We start from the raw sequence: 12,226 nt of genomic DNA, 5'->3' as shown, positions 1-12,226 counted from the left end.
GTCCAGAAATTAAATAAATATCAATTGAGTTATTTTAGCAAACAGATGGAGCTCTGGACATGTTTATGTAAAAAAAAAATTTGAAGACAGTTACCTAGCCAAATGACTAACAAAGATCTATAAGTGTTCCCATTTTAACAACAGATGAATCAGAAAAGTTCAGAAATTATTTAATAATAACCATAATGTCATATGCAAATTTTAAAAAAATGGCTAAAGCAGTACATTAGCAAGAGACTGTCAAAAATTCAAATTGAGTTTAGGAGAGATCATGTAACAAGGGATATCTACTAGGGTCTGATAGATCTTGACAGAAACCATTTTTTCTTTTAGACAGTTGAGTTGTAATGGACCCATATCTAACCTTCTGGTGGGTTTTCAATTATAGATTCAGTTGAAGATTGTCCAGTTTTCTCCTGCAGAGCTGTAGGTCAAAAAAGACAATTACTTGTGTTTTATTGACTATGGAAAGGCATTTGACTGTGTGAATAGTAATATTTGTAAATAGCATTGAATAGGATGAGAAATCTAGCTCCATTTTTTATGCTTATGTGAAAACAGTGGATAAATCATGATGTAGTTGTGTGAACAGAATAAGCAAATATTTCATGACTTAAAATCATTAATGACATTTTCCCCCCACATAAGAAGTAGCATATGATAAAGAGGTAACGGTGGTGAATGGAGAAGTTCAAGCTGCATTGAAGACATTAGCAAAAAATAAGGCTTCCCAAATCAATGGATTACCAGTTGATTTGTTCTGTATATTGGAGACAGTCCTGGATATACTCATCAGTATGTGCTAGGATATCTGGAAGACAATTACATGGCAAACTGACTGGTTGTTATTGTTGATGATTGCTGTCAAGTCAAGCACAACTCAGAGATTCTATAAACAAAAGTCCTGAAGCTTTTCTATTTTCTGTAACTATAGTAATTTATCAAAATTCATATTTTCCAGAGGCACTTTATTTGAAAGAGGTAAATATTCCCAACAATGATTATCCAATAGAATGTGAAAATTATCATCAATATAATTAATATCACAGGTAAGCAAATTATTGTTGAAGATGATGCAAAGATGTCTAGAGAAATACAATTATAGAGCGCTTCCAAAAGTTCAGACTGGGTTTAAAACAAGTCTGGGGAGCAAGGATGTAATTGCTGATGTCAGATGGATCATGCCTAAAAGCAGAGACGTTCAGAAGAATGTCTATCTGTATTTCTTTGACTTTGTAAAGACATTTACCTGGATGGATCATAACAAATTATGGCTAACAATGAGAAGAATAGGAATGCTGGAATACTTAATTTTGCTCATATTCAAACTATACCTAGACCAAGAGGGAATAATACTTAGTTCAAAATTAATAAAGATGGGTGATCTTCTCCTGTGCAATATATTGCCTCTGGAAACTAGCTGGAGGGTCAGATAATGTGTCAATTCCAACTTGGGATTATATAACAAAACCAAAAATCTATCAAAAGATATTAAACCAAGATATATTCTACAAATACAAACCCTGGAAATATTTGCCTTATTTTCATAACAAAAATAATCCATTTCTAAATGTTGTTATTAGGTGCTGTTGATTAAAATACTACTCATAGCAACCATTCGAAAAAACAGATTTGAACTCTGTCCTATCCTGGGCCATCCTCACAAGCTCTGACATCCCCAAGACCATTGCTGTAGTCACTGTGACTTGTTGAGTCTTTCTCTCCTTCACTGTCCCTTTATCTTCCCAAGCATGAATATGAATATGATTAATGCCAATGTAAAGTCTTTCCTAGCGACATGTCCAAAGAGCACTCTGAAAACCTTTTCTGAATAAGATGATAATAGATACTGAAATTAGAAATTACATATTATAAAGACCAAATCTATTTATAAAAATATTTTATTTCAATGCTAAAAAATACTATAAAAAGATAGCCAAAAATTAAGACATTTCAGAATTACTATATTGTTGTTTTGTACCATAGATTTGGAACCAACCCTTCGCTGACACTCGGTGGGTTTTCAGAGGCAGTTAATCAAATGGGATGAAACTGTCCAACACGGCTCCTGTGGAGTAGATTAATAACTAATGTTATTAGTGACTTTCAAAGAAACTTCTACTTCTACTTCCTCCTTCACTACTATTGGCTCTTGTTCATTTGATACTTCTTGAAATTTTTCAGTGTTAATTTTTCTTCTGGTACAGTGATTGTGTATATTACCTCCATTTTCTTTTGATGTTTTCTGGGTCATTCAATATACTACACATAGCATCCTTCAGTACTGCAACACAAGGCTTAAATTCATTTTTCAGTTCCTTCAGCTTGAGAAATTTATAGTGAGTTCTTCCCTTTTTATTCTCCAATTCCAGCTCTCTGCAAATTCCATTATAACACCTTGATTTATCCTCCTGAGCTGTCCTTTGAAATCTGTTCTGCTCCTTCACTTTGACATATTTTCCTATCGTTTTGGCTTCTCAACACTCCAGTGCAATTTTCAGAGTATCTCCTGATATCCATTTTGCTTTTTAAAGTCTTCTCCATTTTTGTAATGATATTTTACTTTCTTCATGAATGACATCCTTGATATCATCCCACGACTTATCGAGGCTTCAGCCATTGGTTTCAATGTCTCAAACCTATTTTTAAGATGATCTTGAAATTCAAATGAAATTTATACCATCAGTTTTTATTGAGAAAACCTACAGTTAGAGGCCTCTGCAAACTATTGAGGATAATGATGTCAGTTTGAGGACTAAGGTGTATCTGATTCAGGCCATGGTATTTCCAAATGCTTGCTATGCATCTGAGAGATGGGAAGTGAATAAGGATGACAGAAATATAATTGATGCTTTTGAGCTGTGATGTTGGAGGAGAGCACTGAACATCCCATGAACAGCCAAATAACGAATAGTTATGTCTTGGAGAGGGTGCAGCTGAAGTTCTCATTGGAGGCAAGAATGATGAGCCTATGCCTTATACTTTAGTACATTGCTAGGATAGGCTATTCCTTGGAGAAGGACATAATGTTGGGAAAGGTGGAGGGTCAGCAAAGGAGAGGAAGACCCACAACCAGGTGAACTAATGTTGTGACTGCTGCAATGGGCTTTTGTGTATCAGGAAATGTGAGGATGTTGCAAGACAGAACAGAGTTTAGATTGCTTGTTTATGGGGTAGCTATGAGTGTACTCAACTTGAAGATACCTATCAACAACAACATTAGTGATTGGTAGTTTTCAATCTTTAAATAGATATATACTATATTCTGGAATAAAGTGTGTGTGGGGCAGGGGACATAAATATTCTTAATTAAGCAAAATGCAGTGATTAATTTATTAATTGTAAACCTAATCATGAAAGTCATTATGACTTTCTTTCTACAAAATGTTACTTTAGGAATGTTAAGAAAATAAGAAAAATATATTCATTTCCATGGGAAAGTTACTTTTATTATTATTGTTATGTGCAGTCAGGCTACCTGCAACTCATAGTGTGACCCTATGCAGAATAGTTCTGTCACTGCTCTATCTTGAGACAATTTCACTTTCTCTGCCACAGCTGCCCTCATAAACCTAATCCCAGTTGCTCTGTCAAGCCATCTCATTCAGGGTCCTCCTCTCCTCTGTTGTACCTACACCCTTCAAAGTATGATGTCCTTCTCCAAGGACTGGCCCCTTATGCAACATGATGAAAATATGTGACACAGAGCTTCAAAATCCTTGTCTCCAAGAAGCAATTTAGTTTTGCCTTCTCCACAACACACCTATTTCTTCTCTTGTCAGTCATGATACGTTCAGTACTCTTCTCCAGCACCACAACTCAATGACATCAATTCTTATTCTGTCATTCTTAGTCATTGTTCAGCTTTCTGATGCATAGTAAGTAATTGTGAAGATCATAGCCTGGATCAGGCACACTTTCTTCTCTAGATTAACATCATTGCTCTTTAGTACTCTGGAGAGTTCCCTGACAGCACAATTACCTCATGCAAATGATAAATTTTTTCTGGCACTTGATGGGATGTTCAGTACCCTTCTCTAATACCACTGCTCAAATATATCATTTCTTCTTCTGTAATCCTTATTCATTGCCCAGCTCTCAGATGCATAGCTTTTTGTCATAAAGAACAGGGCCTGCATCAGTTCCTTAGTGCTCAAAGTGACATCATTACTCCTCCATAATTTGGAAAGGTCCATAACGTCATACCTCCCCACTGCAATAGGTCTCCTGATTTCCTGACTGCTAGTATCAAAGGTGTTAATTGAATCCAAGTAACACGAAGCTGTTGACTGCTCCAACCTTTTCTCATTCTTCTATCATAATGTTGATATTGATCCCATAGGAAGAATCTTTGTTTTCTTGATATTGAAATGCAATCCATATTGAGGGATTTATTCCTGATCATCTTCAACAGTTGCTTCAAGTCCTTTTTATTTTAAGCAAACAAGGTGTGTCTTCTGTATAATGCTGGTTTTGATGAGTCTCTCTCTGATCCTGATGCCATATTCCTCTAGAGTACAGATTCTCTAATGATCCTCTCACATATAGTTTGAATATGTATAGAAAGAGAATACAACTCTCACACATTCCCTACTTTTTTCTTTTTTTCTGTACTTTTATTTTTTATCCTAGTTTATTTACAAAATTCAAATACCTCATTTATCACAACATATCCTTCCTATTCTCTTCACCTCACCCACCCATCAAATTTCACAGCCTCATGATTAATACCCTCCCCATTCCACCTGCACTTTCTCACCCATCTGGTTCCACCCTCCCTCCATCTCCATTTGTATCCTTATATTCATTTTATAATAATGGTTTTATACAGTATTTGTCCTTGTAGGACTGAGTTAGTTCACTCAGCATAATGTTCTTCGGTCCCTCTAAAGTCAGGTAATAACTTTATACTGATTTACATACAAGTTCATATACATTGTTTTTCATAGCGGACCTTTAAACCATGCAGTGTTCTCTTACTCTGTTCACAAAACAGCCTCCTAATCTAGGTATAGGTTTCACATGAGCACAATTAAGTACTTTGAGATTCCCATTCTTCTTAATGTTAGCTATCACTTATTGCTATGCATATGAGAACTGGACAATTAATAAGGATGATAGTAAAAGACTCCATGTCTTTGAGCTGCAGTGTTAGAGTAGAACAGTGACATCCCATGGACAGCCAAGGGAACAGATATTTCTTGGAGAGGTTGCAGCTGAAGTGCTCTTTGAAGGCAAGAATGATGAATGAGTCTTCAGTTCACATAGTTTGGGCATATTGCTAGGAGGGGCTATTCCTTGGAGAAGGACATGATGTTGGGAAGGATGAAGGGTTGGCAAGGAACTAGGAGACTCTCAACTAGGTGAACTGACTTGGCTACTGCTGCACTGTGCTCTTATGCCAGAAATTGTAGATTGCACAGGTTAGAACAGGTTTCAGATCTTTTGTTCATAGAGTTGTTATGAGTCATACTTGACTCAACACAACAAAACAGTAACAACATAGCTTATCATGTTATACATAGTCAAATACCTTTTCATAGTTAATAAGGCACAAATAGACATTATTCTAGTACTTGTGTTTCTCATGAATGAGTCGAAGGGAGACTAGCAAAGTAAAATGTGGTCCCAGAGGGCTAGAAGCTCTCTCAGGCTAAAAGCCCCTGCTTTTATTAGCAATCAGAAACAAAGAAATAGTTCACTAAGAAATGGGAACTTTATTATTTCTTAATGCCATTATGAGCCAAATACACTGATAGATAATAGACGTTTATGCAATAAGACTTATTTGTATTCATAGACTGTGTTTTCTTACATTTGCAACAATCTTATGAAGAATGGGAATATTTGCTTCTACTCTCAAAGTAGCAAGTGTCTTCTTTGTATGAGAAATACTTGCAACCTTCCTTCTGGAGATGCCTCATGAGAACTGCTTGCAATCTTCCTCTGGGAACACCTCATGTGCAAGGCACACAGCCTGATCCCAAGGATACTTTTGTCCCTAACATTTCCCCATTTCCTATTAACACTTTAAACAACTGCTTGTTAGTCATAACAGAAAACATAGCAACTGATTGTTGCTTCATTCAGTTGGTGGTTTAGCATCATAAACAGAACCTTCAAAATACAAACAATAATATGATTGTAATTACAGCATACTTAAAGCAATTCTTAAGCAAGGATGAATATATTTCACAAATAAAAAGATGCAATACCATCAGAAACCTTTTAAAATACACAAAATATCCTAGACATGATTTTATAATTTCAAAATAGATTGTGATAAATTTTGATGCATAAATAGTTGGCCTCATCCTAAGAAATAACAAATATATATCTCTTCCAATCAGTTGGCCAAGTGGTTGTTCTCCAGATTTCTTGGCACAACTTGGTGAGCACATCCAAGGCAGCATCTGTTAGCTGAAATACTTCAATTGGTATACCATCTATTCTTGGGGCTTATTTTTTGCTATTTCCTTCAAAGCAGCTTGAACTTCTTCCTTCATCACCATAGGCTCTTGCTCATATGTTATTTCATTAAATTCTTCTGTATTTGCCAATTCCTTTTGATACAATGAATCAGTATATTACTTCCATCTTCTTTTAATACTTCCTGGGTCATTTAATATTCTGCCTAAAGCATCCTTGAGTATAACATTTCTAGGTTTGAATTTGTTCTTCAGTTCCTTGAACATAAAAAATGATAAGCAAGTTCTACCCTTTTGATTTTCCTACTCTAGCTTCACGTACATTTCATTGTGATATTTTGTTTTGTCATTCTGAGCTGCCTTTTGGAATCTTCAGCTCTTTAGTCTTGAATTCTTCCTTGGGCTTTGGCTTCTGTATGTTCTAGTGCAATCTTCAGAGTTTCTTCTGACATCCATTTTGGTCTTTTCTTCCTCTTCTGTCTTTGTAATGACCATTTGCATTCTTCATGGATGATACATTTGACATCCTCCCACAACTCATCTGGTCTTCGCTCATTAGTGTTCAAGGCCTCAAACCTATTCCTGTGATGATTCTGAAATTCAGGTGGGATAAAATCAGTCATATATTGGCTCCTGTGGATTTGGTTTAATTTTCCTTAGTTTCAGCTTGAACTTGCATAGGGAGGACAGAAGGAGAATTGATGCCTTTGAGCTGTGGTGCTGGAGAAGAGTATTGATTGTACCATGGATGACCAAAAAAACAAACAGATTCATCATAGAGAGGATTAAACCAAGCTGCTCCTTGGAGGCAAGGATTCTGGGGTTTCGTCTGACATACTTTGGGCATATTGCAAGGAGGGACAGGTCCTTAGAGAGGGACATCATGCTTGTGAGGGTGGAGGGATGGTGCAAGAGGGGAAGACCCTCTGTGAGATGGATTGATTCAGTGACTGGGGTAATCGGGATGGGTGTGTTAGAGGCAGTGCGATTGGCACAGGATAGAGCAGGGTTGTAAATAGGGTCACTATGAGTTGCAAATGACTCGACGGCACATAACAACAACAACATCCTAAGAAAATAGAGTTGTGTTATATATTGTGGGTGTTAGCAAAAACTAGGAAGGGGCAACCTCAGTGTGCAGCAAACCAATCACCCTCCCTTCCAGACAACCAAGTTCTGGGCAAAAGCCCTCTGAGGATAACACAAGAAAGAGAAGACAAGTCCATTCAGCATAGTCTCATGACTACTGAATGATTCTTGTCATCTGCAAAAAAAATGTCCAGGAAATGTCCTTCCCATAAGAGCACTGGAGGGACTCCACCTTAATGGGACAATTCTCCTCCATACTGGAGCACCTTTCCTCGTGAGGGGGCTCCTCATATAACAGTGGTTCAATGCACTCAGTCGGTAGAGCATGGGACTCTTATTCCGGGGTTGCGGGTTCATGCCCCACATTGGGCGCCATATGTTGTTTCTCATGAGTGTAGCCAAAGGAAGACTAGCAAAGTGAAATGTGGTTCCAGAGGGCTAAAAGCTCCCTCAGGCTAATAGCCATGAGCAACTGCTAAGCCCCTGCTTTTATTAGCATTCAGAAACAAAGAGATGAGAACATTAAGAATTACTTCATAATGCCAGTATGAGTCAAAAACACAAAAAACATTTATACAAATAAGGTTTAATGTACATCCAAAAACTTCTCCAACAGGATAAAAAGGGAACCCACAGACTGGGAAAAATTATTTAATAATGACATATCAGATAAGGGACTTATATCCAGAATTTATAAAATACTTGAGCATCACAACAAGATAAGGTAAATAATCAAATTGAAAAATGGACTCAGGATATGAACACACACTTCACCAAAGACATTCAGATGGCTAACAAGCACATGAAGAAATGTTTAAAATCCCCATCTCTAAGAGAGCTGAAAAAAACAACAACCAAAAAAAAAAACAAACTATGAGCTATCATCTCACCCCAGTCAGAATAGCAAAATTTAACAGAACAGTAAACAACAAATGCTGGCGAGGTTGTGGAGAAACTAGAACCGTTATTCATTGTTGGTGGAAGTGTAAAATGGTACAACCAACTGTGGATGGTGGTTTCTCAAAAAATTGCAAATAGAGATACCATTTGACCCAGCAATTCCACTACTGAGAAAAGAGACCATAACTGACATCCAAGCAGATATATGCACACCCATGTTTATCATGGCCTTGTTCGCAAGGAGTTGGAAACAACCTAAGTGCCCATCAACAAACGAAAGCATAGAGAAGCTGTAGTATATTCACACAATGAAATACTATGCTGCATTGAAAAACAAAGAACTCATGGAATATTATAAAAATGTGTGACCATGGAGAACTCATGCAATATTATTAAAAATGGATGACCCTGGTGGACATCATGATGAATGAAGTATCTCAGTCACAAAGGACAAATACTGCATGGTGCAACTGTTGTAAAACAGGATTGACATTGGGGTTGAAGCGAGACTGAGAAAGATGGGTTCAATAATGTATACTGCATTGAAACAGATGAGGGAGAAAACTATTTACAAGGGATATGTAATTAGGTATTTTTGTCATGACACGAGTCTAGAGTGAAGGCTGCATAGTGGAGTGGACCTGGGAGGAGGGATTATAAAACAATGAAATATTTTTTCTTTTATTTTTCCAAGAGGGTAGTGTACTGTGGGAGGAAGGGTTAGGAGGGGAGAAAAGTGCAATAATGAATGAATGGAAATCCAATCTCTGTAAATTTTCATTGGAATTAATAATAAATTAAAAAAAAACACCGAATAAGACTTATTTGTGTTCATAGACTGTTTTCTTACATTCACAACAGTCTTATGAAAAACGGGAATATTTGCTTCCACTCTCTAAGGAGTAAGTGTCTTCTTTACATGAGAACAGCTTGCAATCTTCCTTCTGGGAAGGCACATAGCTAGGTCCCAAGGACACATTTACCCCTTACAGTATTCATGACTTTCATCCAGAATCCATCTGACATCAGCGATAACATCCCTGATGTCATTCATTGCCTCTTCTAAATTCTGTCTGTGTCTGGAAGTTCCCTATCTTTGTAATGCTCTAGCCATCTTTTAATGATCTTCAGAAGTATTCTACTTGCATAAGAGATTAGTAATATTGTCAGTAGTTTCTTCATTCTGTTAGATAACCTTTTTTGGGAGTGGGGAAAAAATGGACCTCTCCCAATCTGTTGGCCAGGCAGATGTCTTCTAATTTTCCTGGCATTGGTTGGTGAGCCCTTCTAGGATTGTATCTCTTGTTTTAGTTGAAACAAGTCAATTGGTAAATTGGTATGTCATTGATTCCTGGGGTCTTATTCCCCCACCCCACAATGGCTTCAATGCAGATTCCACTTCCTCATTCATTATCATTGGCTCATCTGGTACTTGTGAAAATTTTCAGTGTCAGTCAGTTCTTTCTGGGACAGTGATTCTGTGTATTCCTTCCATCTTGTATTGATACTTGCTGAGTCGTTCAATGTATTCCCCATAGCATCTTTCAGTATTGTGCTTCAAAGCTTAAATTTGTTTTTCAGTTTCCTCAGCTTGAGAAAAACAGAATGAGTTCTTCCCTTTTTGTTCTTAAATTCCAGCTCTCTGCACATTCTATTATTATACTTTGCTTTTTCTTATCAAGTTACTCTTTGGAATTTTTTGTTCAGATATTTGCTTTGGCTTGTGTTCTCTCTGATTTGGCTTCTTGATACCTCAGTGCTATTTTTAGAGTCTCTTCTGACATCTATTTCAGGTTTTTTTTCCTTTCTCTTCTGTCTTTGAAATATTGTTTTTTCCTTCTCCATGGATGACATCCTTGATTCCATCCCACAACTCATTGCCTTCTATCATTGGTGTTTAATGCCGCAAACTGATTCTTTAGATGGTCTTAAAATTCAAATGGAATAAATTCAAGATCATATCTTGGTTTTCTTGGACTTACTTTAATTATCCTGGTCCTCAATTTGAAATTGCACATGAGCAACTGATTGTGTGACCAACAGCCAGATGTTGGACTGGTTTTTATTTCCAACACTGAACTTCTCCCGCGATCTCTTCTACAGACCTGATTCCTATACAGGCCATCAGGTGAGGTCCGTGTGTAAAGTCATTATGTGTTTTTCCGAAGGTACTTGCAATGAATAGATTATTGCAAAGACAAAATTTGATCATTCTTATTCCAAATCCATTTCTATTACCGAGACCATATTTTCCAGCTGGAAAAGAGTATTGATAATACCACGGAGAGCTAGTAAAACACACAGATTCACCCTGGAAAGGGTTAAACCGGGTGGCTCCTTGGAGGCAAGGATTCTGAGGCTCCGTCTAACATACATTGGACATGTTACGAGGAGAGACCGGTCCTTGGAGAAGGAAATCAGGCTTGGGAAGGTGGAGGGACAGCGCAGGAGGGGAAGACCCTCTATGAGGTGGATTGATTCAGTGACTGGGGTACTCGGGATGGGTTTGTCAGAGGCCATGAGATTGGCACAGGATAGAGCACGGTTTAGGGCTGTTGTACATAGGGTCGCTATGAGTCGCAAGCAACTCGGTGGTACATAACAACAACAACAACAACAACAACAACAACAACATTTCTTCTTCACTGTTTGCAACTTTTGCATTCCAGTCACCAATTATCATTCAGTCACCAATTATCATTAACTCATTTTCAACTGCAATATTTGGAAAAAAAATCAATTTCTTCATCTTTGGCTGTAGATACAGGCATATATATTTGAATAATAGTCATATTAACGGCTCTTCCTTTCATGCCTATGAATTATAACCTATCACTCAATCATGACTACCAAAAGAAAAAAAAATAACTTGGGCAGTGTGCTCCCAGAGTGCTCTTCGGAGTCAAAGATGATGACGCTTTGCCTTACATATTTCAGACATGTTGCTAGGAGAGGCTTTTTCCTTGGAGGGGGTCATGATGTTAGGAAGGGTGGAGGTTCAGCAAAGGAGAGGAAGACCTCCGACCAGGTGGATTGCCAGAATAGGTTATAATGTGTCAGGAAGCATGGGGATGGAACAGGATAGAACAGGATTCATATCTGTTGTTCCTATGGTTACATTGGATTCTATTTGACTCAATGTCATTTGACAACAACAAAAACAATGGTAAAGGAGGGGGGAGGGGTTTGTGCAGGGAGAAGGGTGCAACAATGAATGAATGGAATTCTGAAATCTCTGTAGATGTTCATTGAAATGAAAAATAAAGAAACTAATAAAATTTAAAAAAAATTCTAGCAAAAAAATAAAACAAATAAATGAATAAATAAAAAAGAAAAGAACACTAAGCCAAAAAAATGGTAAATTTAGATCATCTATAACTAAAGTTATAATTATTGTGTAATAAGAGACTCAGTGAAATAATGATCTCATCTTCAAAACAATCATATAAGTGATTGAATACAAATTCAAATTCTGAACTTTATGTAATTTTACATGGAAATAAATTTTCATTGTTCGATAAAGTTTAAGTATGGGTTGCATAATTATGAATCATTTTTTATTACTATTTTATCAGGAAAAACCCCTAAAGATCTACACGCAATTACAGCAATGTTTTTGTTGCTTTTATTTATTTTCCTGTATTATTGTCTCTCGATGAAACTGAGGAGGACCTCATGCACTTACTGCAGAGGGTCAAGGACTTCAGCCTTCAATATGGACTGAGGCTCAATGTTAAGAAGACAAAAATTCTCACCACTGGACAAATCGGTAGCATCAGGATGGATGGCGAAGAGATTGAGATTGTTCA

The sequence above is a fragment of the Elephantulus edwardii genome, unplaced genomic scaffold (genome assembly GCF_000299155.1).
Source record: "Elephantulus edwardii isolate Elephantulus edwardi_28Jun2011 unplaced genomic scaffold, EleEdw1.0 scaffold00293, whole genome shotgun sequence".
Classification (NCBI taxonomy): Eukaryota; Metazoa; Chordata; class Mammalia; order Macroscelidea; family Macroscelididae; genus Elephantulus; species Elephantulus edwardii.
Note: the sequence above shows the minus strand (reverse complement) of the source record.